General features: G+C 38.3%; 1 protein-coding gene across 1 annotated transcript in view; it reads right to left on the bottom strand.

Annotated features, from left to right (window-relative positions):
- Window positions 1–13,308, bottom strand: part of TCP-1 (T-complex protein 1 alpha subunit) — an 82,389-nt gene that overhangs the window by 17,506 nt on the left and 51,575 nt on the right. The window lies entirely within an intron of this gene.

Here is a 13,308-nt window from a genome sequence, read left to right as displayed (position 1 = left end):
GGTATCTAATCTTTAGCATTGCGTGTGTTGTGAGTCTTCATAGAGTATATCACTTTGAGATCTTCCATGTACCTTCGTATATATGTAATTATGAATACTTCCCTAGTTAAGAGGGAGTGTTGAAAAATGTAACTAGTCTCGGTCTTCATAATTGTATTTGAATCATGATGTAATGTATTTGTCAAAAGAAAGTAAAAGAAATTTTATTATAAAAGAAATTGACTTATTAAAACATGGGTTTCATGCTTGGGTCAATGGTTCTTAGTTCAAAGCCTCCATTGTAGGCTTCTAGGGTATATGTCAAAAATCCTAGTCCTTGTCATCATGTAAAAGGCCCTTCTTGGGCTTCATCTATCAAGAAAGAAATTTATTTTAATGTAAAATAGCTCTTTTAGGTCTCCTCCATGAAGTCGGCCTCATCAAGGGAATTTGACCTCACAGATTCACTATATAAAGGTGGCAACTCGACCATATTTGGAGCATATTCACAACAAGTTCGATCTACAGTTGTTGGAGGCAAAAAAGGGTGTGAAATTCAAGGAAGAGGAAGGAAACCCTAGCGAAGGAAAAAGAAAGCTTTCTCAAGCATAAGTCGAATTTTCTCTCTCTTCATCTCACACATGCGAAGTTATTGGGTTGTTGAAAGGGTTGGAATTGCAATATTGTAGCTAGGCCAAAATTCTAGAGTTGTTAGGATGAAATTTTGGAGTAGTTGGGCCGAAATCTTGGATTGTTGTTTCTCTATAGCTATTGGACTAGAAGAGACTATTGAAGTTTGTTGAATCGCGTTAGAAAGCCCACTTGGTGGAGGAGGAAGGTCTTTTGGTCAAGTATAAGGTCTTGGTCTATCTCAATTTGATTAGTGGAAGAGTTTAACTGGGTTTTCCCCTAGAGAGGGGTTTTAGCCCTGGCTAAGTGCTTACATCTGGCGTCGCTGATCTTCATGTTTTGTTTTTTATGATTGCTTGATGAAACAAAGATAAAAGAACATAAAGAGAAGAGAATAAGACTACAAGAATATCACAAGTAAATATCAATATAAGAGAATCTTTTTTCCTTTCTGATTATCTAACAAGTTTAACTTGCGACTTTGAGATTAAACGTGATTCCTGCAATTTTTAGATCTCAACTCGGCAAGCACTCTGATTTTTAGGTTAAACGGGTTCACAATGCGCACAGATGTTTTTCATCTACAAGAATGATCATCATTTCACTTGTCGTCGCGCCTGAATGTTTGTATTTACTTGCATATATTTAAAGGTTTATCACTGATTGGCGTTGCGATTGTGCAGGATATCTCCGTAAAAAGATTGAGCGATTGAAGCATGCTTGCAGTGGTAGATATATTTCTAATTTAGTTGATAAGGAGAGATGAAGCATCTTGTGGCAACAAGATGTTTGGGAGGACATCTTGTGGCCTATGTGTTGATGTCTAGATCCTGAAGTAGGGAGGGTGGCATTGGTCATGAAGCTCCAACCTTAGATATGCACCCAGATCCTTGGGTTGGTGTTAGAGCTTAAAAGCCTGATGGTACCTAAAATGGCTAAAGCTTGAGTACACCTTAGTTCCACTCGATTAGAGTACCCAGGTCAGGTATCTAATCTTTAGCATTGCGTGTGTTGTGAGTCTTCATAGAGTATATCACTTTGAGATCTTCCATGTACCTTCGTATATATGTAATTATGAATACTTCCCTAGTTAAGAGGGAGTGTTGAAAAATGTAACTAGTCTCGGTCGTCATAATTGTATTTGAATCATGATGTAATGTATTTGTCAAAAGAAAGTAAAAGAAATTTTATTATAAAAGAAATTGACTTATTAAAACATGGGTTTCATGCTTGGGTCAATGGTTCTTAGTTCAAAGCCTCCATTGTAGGCTTTTCTAGGGTATATGTCAAAAGTCCTAGTCCTTGTCATCATGTAAAAGGCCCTTCTTGGGCTTCATCTATCAAGAAAGAAATTTATTTTAATGTAAAATAGCTCTTTTAGGTCTCCTCCATGAAGTCTGCCTCATCAAGGGAATTTGACCTCACAGATTCACTATATAAAGGTGGCAACTCGACCATATTTGGAGCATATTCACAACAAGTTCGATCTACAGTTGTTGGAGGCAAAAAAGGGTGTGAAATTCAAGGAAGAGGAAGGAAACCCTAGCGAAGGAAAAGGAAAGCTTTCTCAAGCATAAGAAGTCGAATTTTCTCTCTCTTCATCTCACACATGCGAAGTTATTGGGTTGTTGAAAGGGTTGGAATTGCAATATTGTAGCTAGGCCAAAATTCTAGAGTTGTTAGGATGAAATTTTGGAGTAGTTGGGCCGAAATTTTGGATTGTTGTTGCTCTATAGCTATTGGACTAGAAGAGACTATTGAAGTTTGTTGAATCGCATTAGAAAGCCCACTTGGTGGAGGAGGAAGGTCTTTTGGTCAAGTATAAGGTCTTGGTCTATCTCAATTTGATTAGTGGAAGAGTTTGACTGGGTTTTCCCCTAGAGAGGGGTTTTAGTCCTGGCTAAGTGCTTACATCTGGCATCGCTGATCTTCATGTTTTGTTTTTTATGATTGCTTGATGAAACAAAGATAAAAGAACATAAAGAGAAGAGAATAAGACTACAAGAATATCACAAGTAAATATCAATATAAGAGAATCTTTTTTCCTTTCTGATTATCTAACAAGTTTAACTTGCGACTTTGAGATTAAACGTGATTCCTGCAATTTTTAGATCTCAACTCGGCAAGCACTCTGATTTTTAGTTTAAACGGGTTCACAATGCGCACAGATGTTTTTCATCTACAAGAATGATCATCATTTCACTTGTCGTCGCGCCTGGAATCTGGAGTTTGCATAATCTACCTTGGAGAGTATTGGAGGGGGGAGTCTAGGGTTTAGGAGCCATAGATACATGAAGTCGTGATATCCTAATATATGTTGTTCTCAGAAGCTGTGGATTCAAGGACGCCATTACGATTGAAGAGGCCCACAACCACAACGAGCAATCCTAACACTGTTGGTCGCACACTTCCACTTTGGTACAGGTTCAATTCCCTTTCCTTTTCATTTATCTCATAACGGCGTTGCTCTCAGAGCATCATGCTGAGTTCTTTCTCTAATTCGTCAGTATATGTCACGATGGGTCTTGCATATTGGGACTATTTCCTCCAAGGTTCCCAACCTACCTTGGGTGCCACTAGTTGGAAAAAAAATGTCCATAGTCAGGCAAGAAAGGCCATTGCTAACTTTTGGTACTATTCCAACGTACCTTTCCACTATGCCAGAAATTATTATTGGCAAATTATGATTGATGCAGTTGCTATCGCAGGTCCAGGGTTCAAAGCCCCTTCATGTGAGAACCTTAGGACAAATTTGTTGTTAAAGAGTGTTGAAGTTGTCATGCTTGTGTTATCTGAGTTTCATTCATCATTGGTAGAAATAGGGTGCACCATCATGAGTGATGGGTGGACAAATTGGAGGAATAAAACTTTGATAAATTTCCTTGTATCTTGTCCTGCAGGCACAGTGTTTCTAAAATCGGTGGATGCCTCAGACAAGGTTAAGACTGCCCAACTTATTTGTGAAATGATGGAGGAAGTCGTTCAAGCAGTGGGATAAGAACATGTTGTACAAATTGTCACTAAAAATGCAGCTAATTATATGGTTGCTTGTAGACTTTTTGAGCTTAGGCACCCCACTATATTCTAGACCTCTTGTGCTGCCCATAGCATAGATTTAATGCTTGAGAACAGTGGTAAACTTCCTTAGATACATGAGGTTGTCGAGAAGGCACAATCCATAACCAAATCCCTATGCAATCACACTATTGTCCTAAACACCATGAGAAAATACACTAAAGGTAAAGAAATTGTTCAACCTGCAGTGACCAAATTTGCAACAGATTTCATATCTTTGCAATCTGTGGTTGAGCAAAAGATAAATCTGAAAGAGTATGTTCTTGGGACGTGAGTGGATGGCATTTAAACATTCCAAAGCCCTCGAAGGCATTGAAATTATTCCACTTGTGTTTAATGACAATTTCTAGAAAGATGCTAAAGAGATTATTACTATGACAAAGTCCCTTGCCAGAGTTCTCAAGTACTTTAAGGCTTTTAACTTTTTCATTTTTTAAATTTCATTTCATTTTCAAAGTTTCATATTTCATTGAATTTGAAATTTTCAACTTTCAGGATGGTTGATGGTGACAAACTCGCTATGGGTTACATTTATGAGGTGATGGATCTCGCAAAAGAGGCCATTAAAAGAAGATATGGGTATCAGGAGGCCAAGTATATGCCTCTTTGGGACATTATTAATGCACGTTGGGGTAGGCAATTGCATTCCCCCTTACATGTTGTTGGGTACTTCTTAAACCCACAGTAATTTTATGATAAGAACAAATTTAACGAGGATGGGGAAGTTGTGTAATGTTACCGGAAATTAATTGCCTAAGGGATGAAATACACTATCAATCCTTGTAGGCAATAGTCCTCAATAAAGGGGAAAAACCCAAAATATTCGATGTTGGACAAGTTTTGGGGCTGTTGGGCAAAGAAACCCAAAATTGGGATTTGGACTAAAATTTACTCAATCAATTCAGAAGAAGAGACCCCTCTAGGAAATCTATACATACAATAGGATTGAATTCATTTTAGGAGCATCATTGATTGGATTATTTTATCCTTGTTTTTTCTTTGAGCCTAAGGCTCTGAGGGTTCTAACTTTTACGACCCCTTCTCTTCTATTGATTTTGATGGTTAAAGATTCCACCCTAGTTAGTCCTATTTTCCTTTGTTTCTATGTTCAAGCAACAAGGTTCTCTCTACAAGCCATAGTGAAGTAATTGCGCGAACAACCTATGACAAGGAAGATTGAATCATATTCCAATTGAGTGGATTCCCTGCGCGATCAATTCTCACAGAACAAAGCTTGTCAAAATTCGTAACGTCAGCTTCTCATTAATAATTTGTGGTCAAGTGTGGTCAAACCCACTTTGTGGTCACTGAATGAAGCATGAACAAAAGTATATAGACAACGATTAGGAACAAGCCCGAATTTCCTAGAGTAAATATCGCGGATTTGGGATCAGTTTTTGAAGCATTCAATCATCTACCAATCACAAATTGCATTTTGAAGCTTAATTGGACTCACGGACAACCTTGTAGTAGAGAAGTTATCTTCTGAAGGAATCGAGATCTATGATTGAAGTTTGAAGGCAAGATCGACACCATCTGAAGCAGCAGATTCCTTGTGGGCAAAAATCAAAGAATTTTTGAAGTTCTAGTTCTTGTAGCTAGCAAAAGAGATCTTTGAAGCACCGAGAATCTTTTGTGACATAAGTAGAGTCATCAAAGGTTGACCCAATGGGAGGATCCCTCGAAATTAACTAGTGCCATCCAAAGTAGCCAAATAAGTTGCCTGAGGCACCGATGTCCATAATAGGCCAAATTTTGGAAATTGTGTGGGTTTGAGTCAGAATGAGCAACTAGAGCTGTAGGTTGAGGATAGGGTCGAATTCCCTGTCCCCTTGTGTGAAACCCCCTCTATGGCAAGACAACTCCTCATTTGCTAAAGAAATTCAAGGTTCTGAACAGAATAAACATTCTTCACATCGTAGTTCTTTGAATCTATTTGGTAGGGTTCCAGGTCAACAATTTCAAGCAGATATAGAGCATGCATTGTTTAGTATGTGTAAATTGTTCAGTAGTTGTATACTTGTTGAAATTGGAACTAGGAATTGGATCACTAAATTTTAATACAGTGGGTTGAATTATGATCAGTGGCATTGTTATTGAATGAACAGTCACTTACTATTGAGTAAATAGAAATATTATTACATTGTGTCATTGATTGGATTGTTCATTTCCTTCCTAAATTTGCAAAAGAATTTTACTAGTAAAACCCTAGTGTTCCAAGAAATCCTAGGGCAAAATTGTCCTAGATGATTACAGTGGTATCAGAGTTGGCTCTCCTACCAACATGGGGGGTGTTTAAAGATGAAACCAAGGGAAACAATACTCAGTAAGGAGTATGTAGAACCTTGGCGGAAGTTGGAAAAGCAACAAGCAAGAGCCATGAAAGCATTGCAATCCTAGAATAGATGGGATTTTGAAGCATTAAAAAAGTTGGAGGCAAAGAATAAAAGAGATCAATCTTCTGAACCTAATGATAAGAGCACGCCCCTTAGAAGTACTCAATAATTTGGAATGAATCAATCTTCAACACCAAAATTTGGCGGAAGCACTCCTACTTTTGAGAGCAACTTGTTCTCTAGCAGCACGCCAACAATGTTTTCGCAAAGAAAGCTAGCAAGCCTTGCACAATCAACTCCTTCCATGTTCAATGGCCTTCAATCACCAAATCATGCCTAGACACAAGGTGTATTTGCTTTTGGCAATTTTAATCAGGCACAAGAAGTTGCTTCTAGTGGTTTCGATGGCATATCAATTCCAGTTTTAGGGCAAGGCACCATTGGGCAACCCACTCAGCAGAATATAATGGCTACCATAACTGTGACTTTCAAGATTGATCAAACATCAAAATTAAAGAATGAGGGCACACATCAAAAAGCAAGTAAATAGAATGATTTTTGGGCTAGCTACAAGAAAAAACAAATTGAGCTATACTGATCATAAGCCCAAGCCTGAAAGACAAAGTGTAAGAAAAGTTGAAGCAAAGCCAAAAGCATGGACATGGTTGTATCCCCCTAAAGAGAAGGTAAGCGATCAGCCAGAATTATTTGAAAAAAAAATGAAGATAGTGTTTGTGACGGATTGTCCAATCGTCAACTGAAAGATGGAATGCCAACTTTAGCTGTCACAGCTAGTGCACCCCTTGATTGTGAAAATATAAAGTATCTTGACAGTTAAAGTGGTACAGTTGCAAGTGAATCTTCTGTTGGATCAGAGGATGGACCACTGAATGGAGAAAAACATCAAGAAAATATGGATGTTGAATTTCTGAACTTGGGCTCTAATCTGGATGATAAGACTACTGAGGATACTAACAAAGAAAACAAGGAATATTCAGTTTTAGAAGAATTGATAGGGACGTTGGTGAGCAAGAGTCTGGTGGAGAGCTACAACAAGAGGAACCTATTTATGAAGATCCATGTGGAGGAGATCACCACTCAATTGAATCTGATGAAATAGCCTCACAAGTGGATATTAATCATACACTACCATATCCTCAATATGCTCCAAATTCAGATAAAAGCTATGAAAATCTAAATCCAGTGAACCAGGCCTTAGCAGATTGTGTTATTTTGGATATGCAGGATGATATTATCCTTGGAAATGATCATAAATAGGGCGTGATTTTATGAAAAGTGCATTTAGTGAAAGTATTTCTCAGCCACTGACAATGCATTATGATGGCATAGAAACAAATCCTAGTTCTAATCCTAAATTGTCCTCTTCATCTGCCAAAGAATTGCAAACATTAAAAAGAATGAATGCAAATCCTTTGCACGGTAATGGTGATGCATTGAAGCAATGGAAAGAGAGAGTGAAGATATCCGATACCAAATCTCAAGGTGAAAGTGAAGTACTGCTAGGTATGCATATTCAAAGAGTGGATGAAACTGCCACATTGAGGCTTCCTAAATGGCAATATGATTCTCAGCTTGAAGATTTGCATCCAAATCATGAGGGTTACTTAAGTCTCAAAGCCAAAACTTGTTTAGATGAGCTGGAAATTCCTACAACAGTTGTTGTTGTAGAGGGTCAGGGAATAGACAGCTATCCCAGACATGCATCAATGAATGCCAATGTGAATCTTCTCAAAAAGGACGAAGGCATCACTAGTTCAAGCAAAAATGGAGATGTACAAAATATCTTAAGGCGATCATGTTGAAGGACATTTTGGTCTGCATCATGTTGATAAATGCATTCCAAGGACACATGAAGGTGCTGGAAATATTCACATAGTTTCTGAAACAGGTTCCCTGGAGGAATATTTGAAACTACTGAAAGTGCTACAGGAAGCAAAATCAATGTAGCTACCGAAATTGCTTTAACATCTGCAAATGAAACAATGATGGATGTTTTCCCAACTACTCAATCTGTGCCCATTTTAGATCAGACGGCTGGGAAGAAGACAGTACAAGAAACAAGTCATGATGAAATTGATTCAATGCCAAACATTCTCCCACAGAACGCAATGACTTTGTGTCCTGATCAACTGTCTCTTGAAAAGCGGGTTACAGTGAATGATGGCATGCAACAGCTTGTTGATTCAGTGACGGATGCCTCTAGAGGTCTAGCTGATGTTATTCGTGCTTCTCATCATCATGAAGTGGATGGAATTAAAGATGATGATCAAGCCAGCAGGGAAAATAATGCATATAAAGAGGATGATGAATCAAAGGCAAAAAGTTGGAGGAAAAATTGGGATCAAGCTTCCGAGTTGTCGGCTTTGGTATGATAAGTTGCCTTAAACATAAGGATGAAGGTCATGCACCCATGCGACATTGCCTTCACTGGTCCTTTGTAAATCAACGTTATGAAGAAGAAACTTTACTCCGCCCTGTGAAGGCAACTCTGTCCATCAAATTTGCAGTTCCCCGCCTCAATACAACGGAGAAAAATGGAATTCTGGATATTGAAACCTCCATCAACTGGCTAATCCATGACCTTAAGAGTCGGGAGATTGGTGAAATCTACCTGCCAAATACTCGGTGGTTTGCAAGGGAGAAAGACAAAGGAGAGAAGCTTAACAGATTTGTCATTCAACTCTCTGCCCTTGCTGATGTATATGTTAATTATGCATTTGGCTTATGGCAACCTCATGGTTCCACATATCATATTGTGAAATAACTTCCCTCATATGCACGACTATGCATGCAAGGCGAACTTTATCATGTGCAATCTTTCTTGAATCCTAGCAAGCCATTTGTTGCAATTGTTATTGGTGCAAAGTATGATACTAAGATTGGTCCAATAAAATAGATATACAAGAAAGATGATAAGTCAGTTCTAGGTGGTCTCATTTACAATACTTATCCATGTGCTAAATAAGTACTTAAAATTGTTGGTGATGAGGGATCAGATATTAAACTTGCAAAAGAGCTGGTAGAACAGGATAAGGTGCACACAAAAATTCTTGAGTTGCAGATTCTGGTTGAAATTGATAATCTAGACGGTAGATTTGAAGGGAAATTTAGAGCGATTGATGTCAAGGACTTTGCTCCTGGCCAAACATATAAGTATGGTGTTGATGTTGACCCTGTCTCATTTGAGAGAGATGATGTTAAACAAGCAATGGGCTCAGCTAATAAGACAATATTTGTTAATGTTGTGATGGGACTCGTGCCACATTCTTGGCATGGTACAAGCAAAATGGATGAGGTCATTGATAAAAATCATTCTGCTCAAAATTCTTTGGAGGTGGTGATACCCTTCAGACTTCTAAAAGCCTTTATCCCACCTTGTATGAAGTTGCATTGAACAATATCAAATACTATTTATTTACAAGCGGTGGCACTGTTTTGAAAGTTATTAAACGAAGGGAGACAAAGGGGCCAACAGCAAAACTTACCATTGCTTGAGGACAAGCAATGTCGGAAAAGGGGGACTGTAATGTACCCGAGAAATTAATCGCCTGGAAAAAATACCCTATCAACTCTCGTACGCTATAGTCCTCAATAAAGGGGGAAAAACCCCAAAATATCCTATCCTATGTTAGGCAAGTTTTGAGGCTGTTGGGCAAAGAAACCCAAAATTGGGGTTTGCAATAAAATTTACTCAATCAATTCAAAAGAAGAGACCCCTCTAGGAAATCTATAAATACAATAGGATTGAATTCATTTAGAAGCATCATTGATTGGATTATTTTGTCTCTGTTTTTCTTTGACCCTGAGATTCTGAGGGTTTCAAGACCCCTTCCCTTCTATTAACTTCGATGGTGAAAGATTCCACCCTAGTTAGTCCCATTTTCCTTTGTTTATGTGTTCTAGCAACAGCGGTCTCTCTACAAGGCACAGTGAAGTAATTGTGGGAACAGCCTAAGACAAAGGAAAATCGAATCATATACCAGCTAAGCAGATCCTCTCTGAGAGTAGTTTTGGACAGAGCAAGTTTTTCCAGCTGAGCAGATTCCCTGTGAGATCAATTCTGGCATAACGAAACCTGTCAAAATCTGTAATATTAACTTCTCATTAATAATTTGTGGTCAAGTGTGGTTGGACCCGCTCTGTCGTCACCGAATTAAGCATGAACATAAGTATATAAAAGAAGATTAGAAACAGGCCCGAATTTCCTAGAGTAATTACCATGAATCTGGGACTGATTTCTGAAGCATTCGATCATCTACCAATCATGGATTGCATTTTGAAGCTTATTTGGGCTCACGGACAGCCTTGTAATAGAGAAGTTATCTTTTGAAGGAATGGAGTTCTATCTGAAGCATTCAATCATCTACCAATCATGGAATGCATTTTGAAGCTTATTTGGGCTCACGGACAGCCTTGTAATAGAGAAGTTATCTTTTGAAGGAATCGAGTTCTATGATTGATGTCTGAAGGCAGGAACGAGGCCATTTCAAGTAGCAGATTCCTTGTGGGAAAAAATCGAATAATTTCTGAAGTTCTAGTTCCTGTAGCTGGCAACAGAGTTCTCTGAAGCACCGAAAATCTTCTGTGACAGAAGTCGAATCATCGGAAATTGACCCAGTGCGAGGATTCCTTGAAATCGACCAGTGCCATCCAAAGTAGCGGAACGAGTTTCCTGATGCAAAAGTCCATCACAGGCCGAATTTCTGAAATTTTGTGCGCGGGTTTGAGACATATCTGAGCAACTGGAACTGTAGGTTGAGGATAGGGCCAAATTCCCTGTCCCCTTGTGCAAAACCCCTTCGGTGGTGGGGCATCTCCTCATCTACTGAAGAAATCTGAAGTTCCAAACAGAATAGACATTCTTCCTGTCGGAGTTCTTTGAATCTGTTTAGTAGGGTTTTGGGTTGGCAATTTCAAGGATATATTAGACGTGAATTGCTTAGTCTGTATACAATTCAAGTAGTTGTAAATCATTCAGTAGTTGTACACTTGTTGAACCTGGAACTAGGTACTAGATTAATGAATTTTAATACAGTTGGTTGAATTATGATCCGTTGCATTGTTGTTGAATGAACAGTAACTTACTATTGAGTAAATAGCAATATTATTACATTGTGTTATTGCTTGGATTGTTCATTTCCTTCCCAAATTTGCAAAAGAATTTTATTGGTAAAACCCTAGTGTTCCAAGAAATCCTAGGGCGAAATTTAACTAGATCATTACAAGTTGGCAGAGGACTTACGACATGCATTGAAAGGTGCTTCCCTAATAAAGAAGTTCAAAGCCCTGTCTTTGTCCAACTACATGATTTTAGGGCGCCAGCCAAATTATTTGCCTATACCAGTGTTATACGTGAAAGAACTAAGATGTTGCCATGTACGCGTCGAGGCTTGAAGGCTTCATCAATTCATTAAAATTGTTTATTTTGTTTGTTAAATGTTTTATTAAATTTTGTTGTCTTTTTAGTATTTATCATCTTTAATATGTACTTTGTACTTACTATTCACGACCCTTGCCACTTTCTAGGTCTTTGGTGGCAAAACTTTGGTAGTGATACGCCAGATTTAAAGAAATAGGATCTTGTAGATTTTGTAGTCCAGATCCTATTGAAAGTTATCAACAGAACAGTGCTTTTTGAATGCAAGTGCTGAAGGCACATAAAGAATATAATTTCAATTCATACTATGAATAGAAATAGCACTTTTTAAGTTCTCTTCTTTTACCTTTGGAAAAAAGGAACAGATATTAATGTGTCTATTTAAAAATCTAAAATGGATTACCATATAGAAAGATGCACACAAGCACACATGCAAAACCACAAAACAAATAAAATACCACTGTTCTCACTTGTCATTACACTGTCCAAAAAACGAGAGTCCAGAAATGAAAAAAAGGGTCCACTTCTTCCAAAAAGAAATTTCGTCCCTGGTCCTGGGCCAGTCTTCAAAAACAACAAAAACATTCCAGCCAATGTTGAAAGTTGGGACCTCCGCTCAAAAACTGGAAAATGCTATATTTAAGAAAAAAAAAAATCCTGCAATATTATTGTCCTCTAAAGTTAAACATCTCAAGAGTTAATCATCCTCCCTGTCTGAAGAATGCCATCCTGCTGGGCTGTCAAATCTCACTAGTGACAAAATAACACGATATATAAAGTTGCTATTCAACAATGAAGATACTTTGGGAATTAATTTCTAGTTTCGGGGCATTCTTTCACTCCTCCTTAAATTATTTTTCTCTAGCACTGTGTGGAATCCCAACCTGGAAGTATTTGAAATGAATCTTATACAGACCTGTGCCACATACCATACGGATAAAGTTTCTTGACAAATCCGGGAGACGGGTCAGAGTAACTGATCCAGGAGGATTCAGGATGTGGGGGCATGGATACATTATGGTAATTCAGAAACACAGAAGAACCAGCAAACCTGAGCATGAAAGTAATATAATCCCAGTTCTAGACTGAGACCCTCATGACAGAACAACTTGCATAGAGTTAAATCTGAAGGCTTTAAGAGAGGAAGAAAAAGTTTAGAATCCTGGTCAGAGAGCTGAAGGATGAAATCAAGCAACAACATGGGACTCAGGTGTCCTCCTGGAGGCAGATCTGCTGGAATTTTAAAAATGTCAAAATCTGAATACAAGAAACAGAAATAGAAACAACAACCAAAAAACACCAAGGAGATGAAACACAAAAGTCAGATCTCCAAACGCATTTCACTCCAAATTGCTCTCACAAACTCAAAAACACTAACTGCTATGAAAAACTCAGATTATGTGTTTTGGCCTTTAGGATGGAGGGTGCAGCTATTTTACTTAGCAACCAAATTCAGCCGAATCATGCAAATGATTCTCAAATTCTGACATTTTTCGATTGGACGGAATTATTCAGCTCAAATACTGAAATAATTCGATTGGATGGAATTATTCAGCTCAAATTGCATTTGGTTCAGATGACATGTACAAGTGGTATGTGGTTGATTCGTCATCCATTATTTCAAGGTCTCCTGCACATCAGTTCTCAAGTACAATGGTCTCTTGTGCATTTCCAATGCAGGACAGTGTCCATTCCTGATGGACACTGCTTTCATCCAATGAATTTCACCATCCTGGCAAAGCACAGCCTTATCCTACGCTGGTGCACCAAGGAATCCAAAGTCATGGTCTTCATCCTTGAGTCAGAGCACCTCGAGTCAGCAGCCAAACCAACCTTCCATGGTGATATCCATGAGAGATGTCAACAAAAAGTTGCACAAAGCGTGGAAAC

This window comes from Pinus tabuliformis, chromosome 6 (assembly GCF_031772625.1).
Source record: "Pinus tabuliformis cultivar Carrire ecotype Pingquan chromosome 6, CPIR1, whole genome shotgun sequence".
NCBI classification, from domain to species: Eukaryota; Viridiplantae; Streptophyta; class Pinopsida; order Pinales; family Pinaceae; genus Pinus; species Pinus tabuliformis.
The sequence above is the reverse complement of the archived record's forward strand: the minus strand, read 5'-3'. Positions and strand labels throughout refer to the sequence as shown.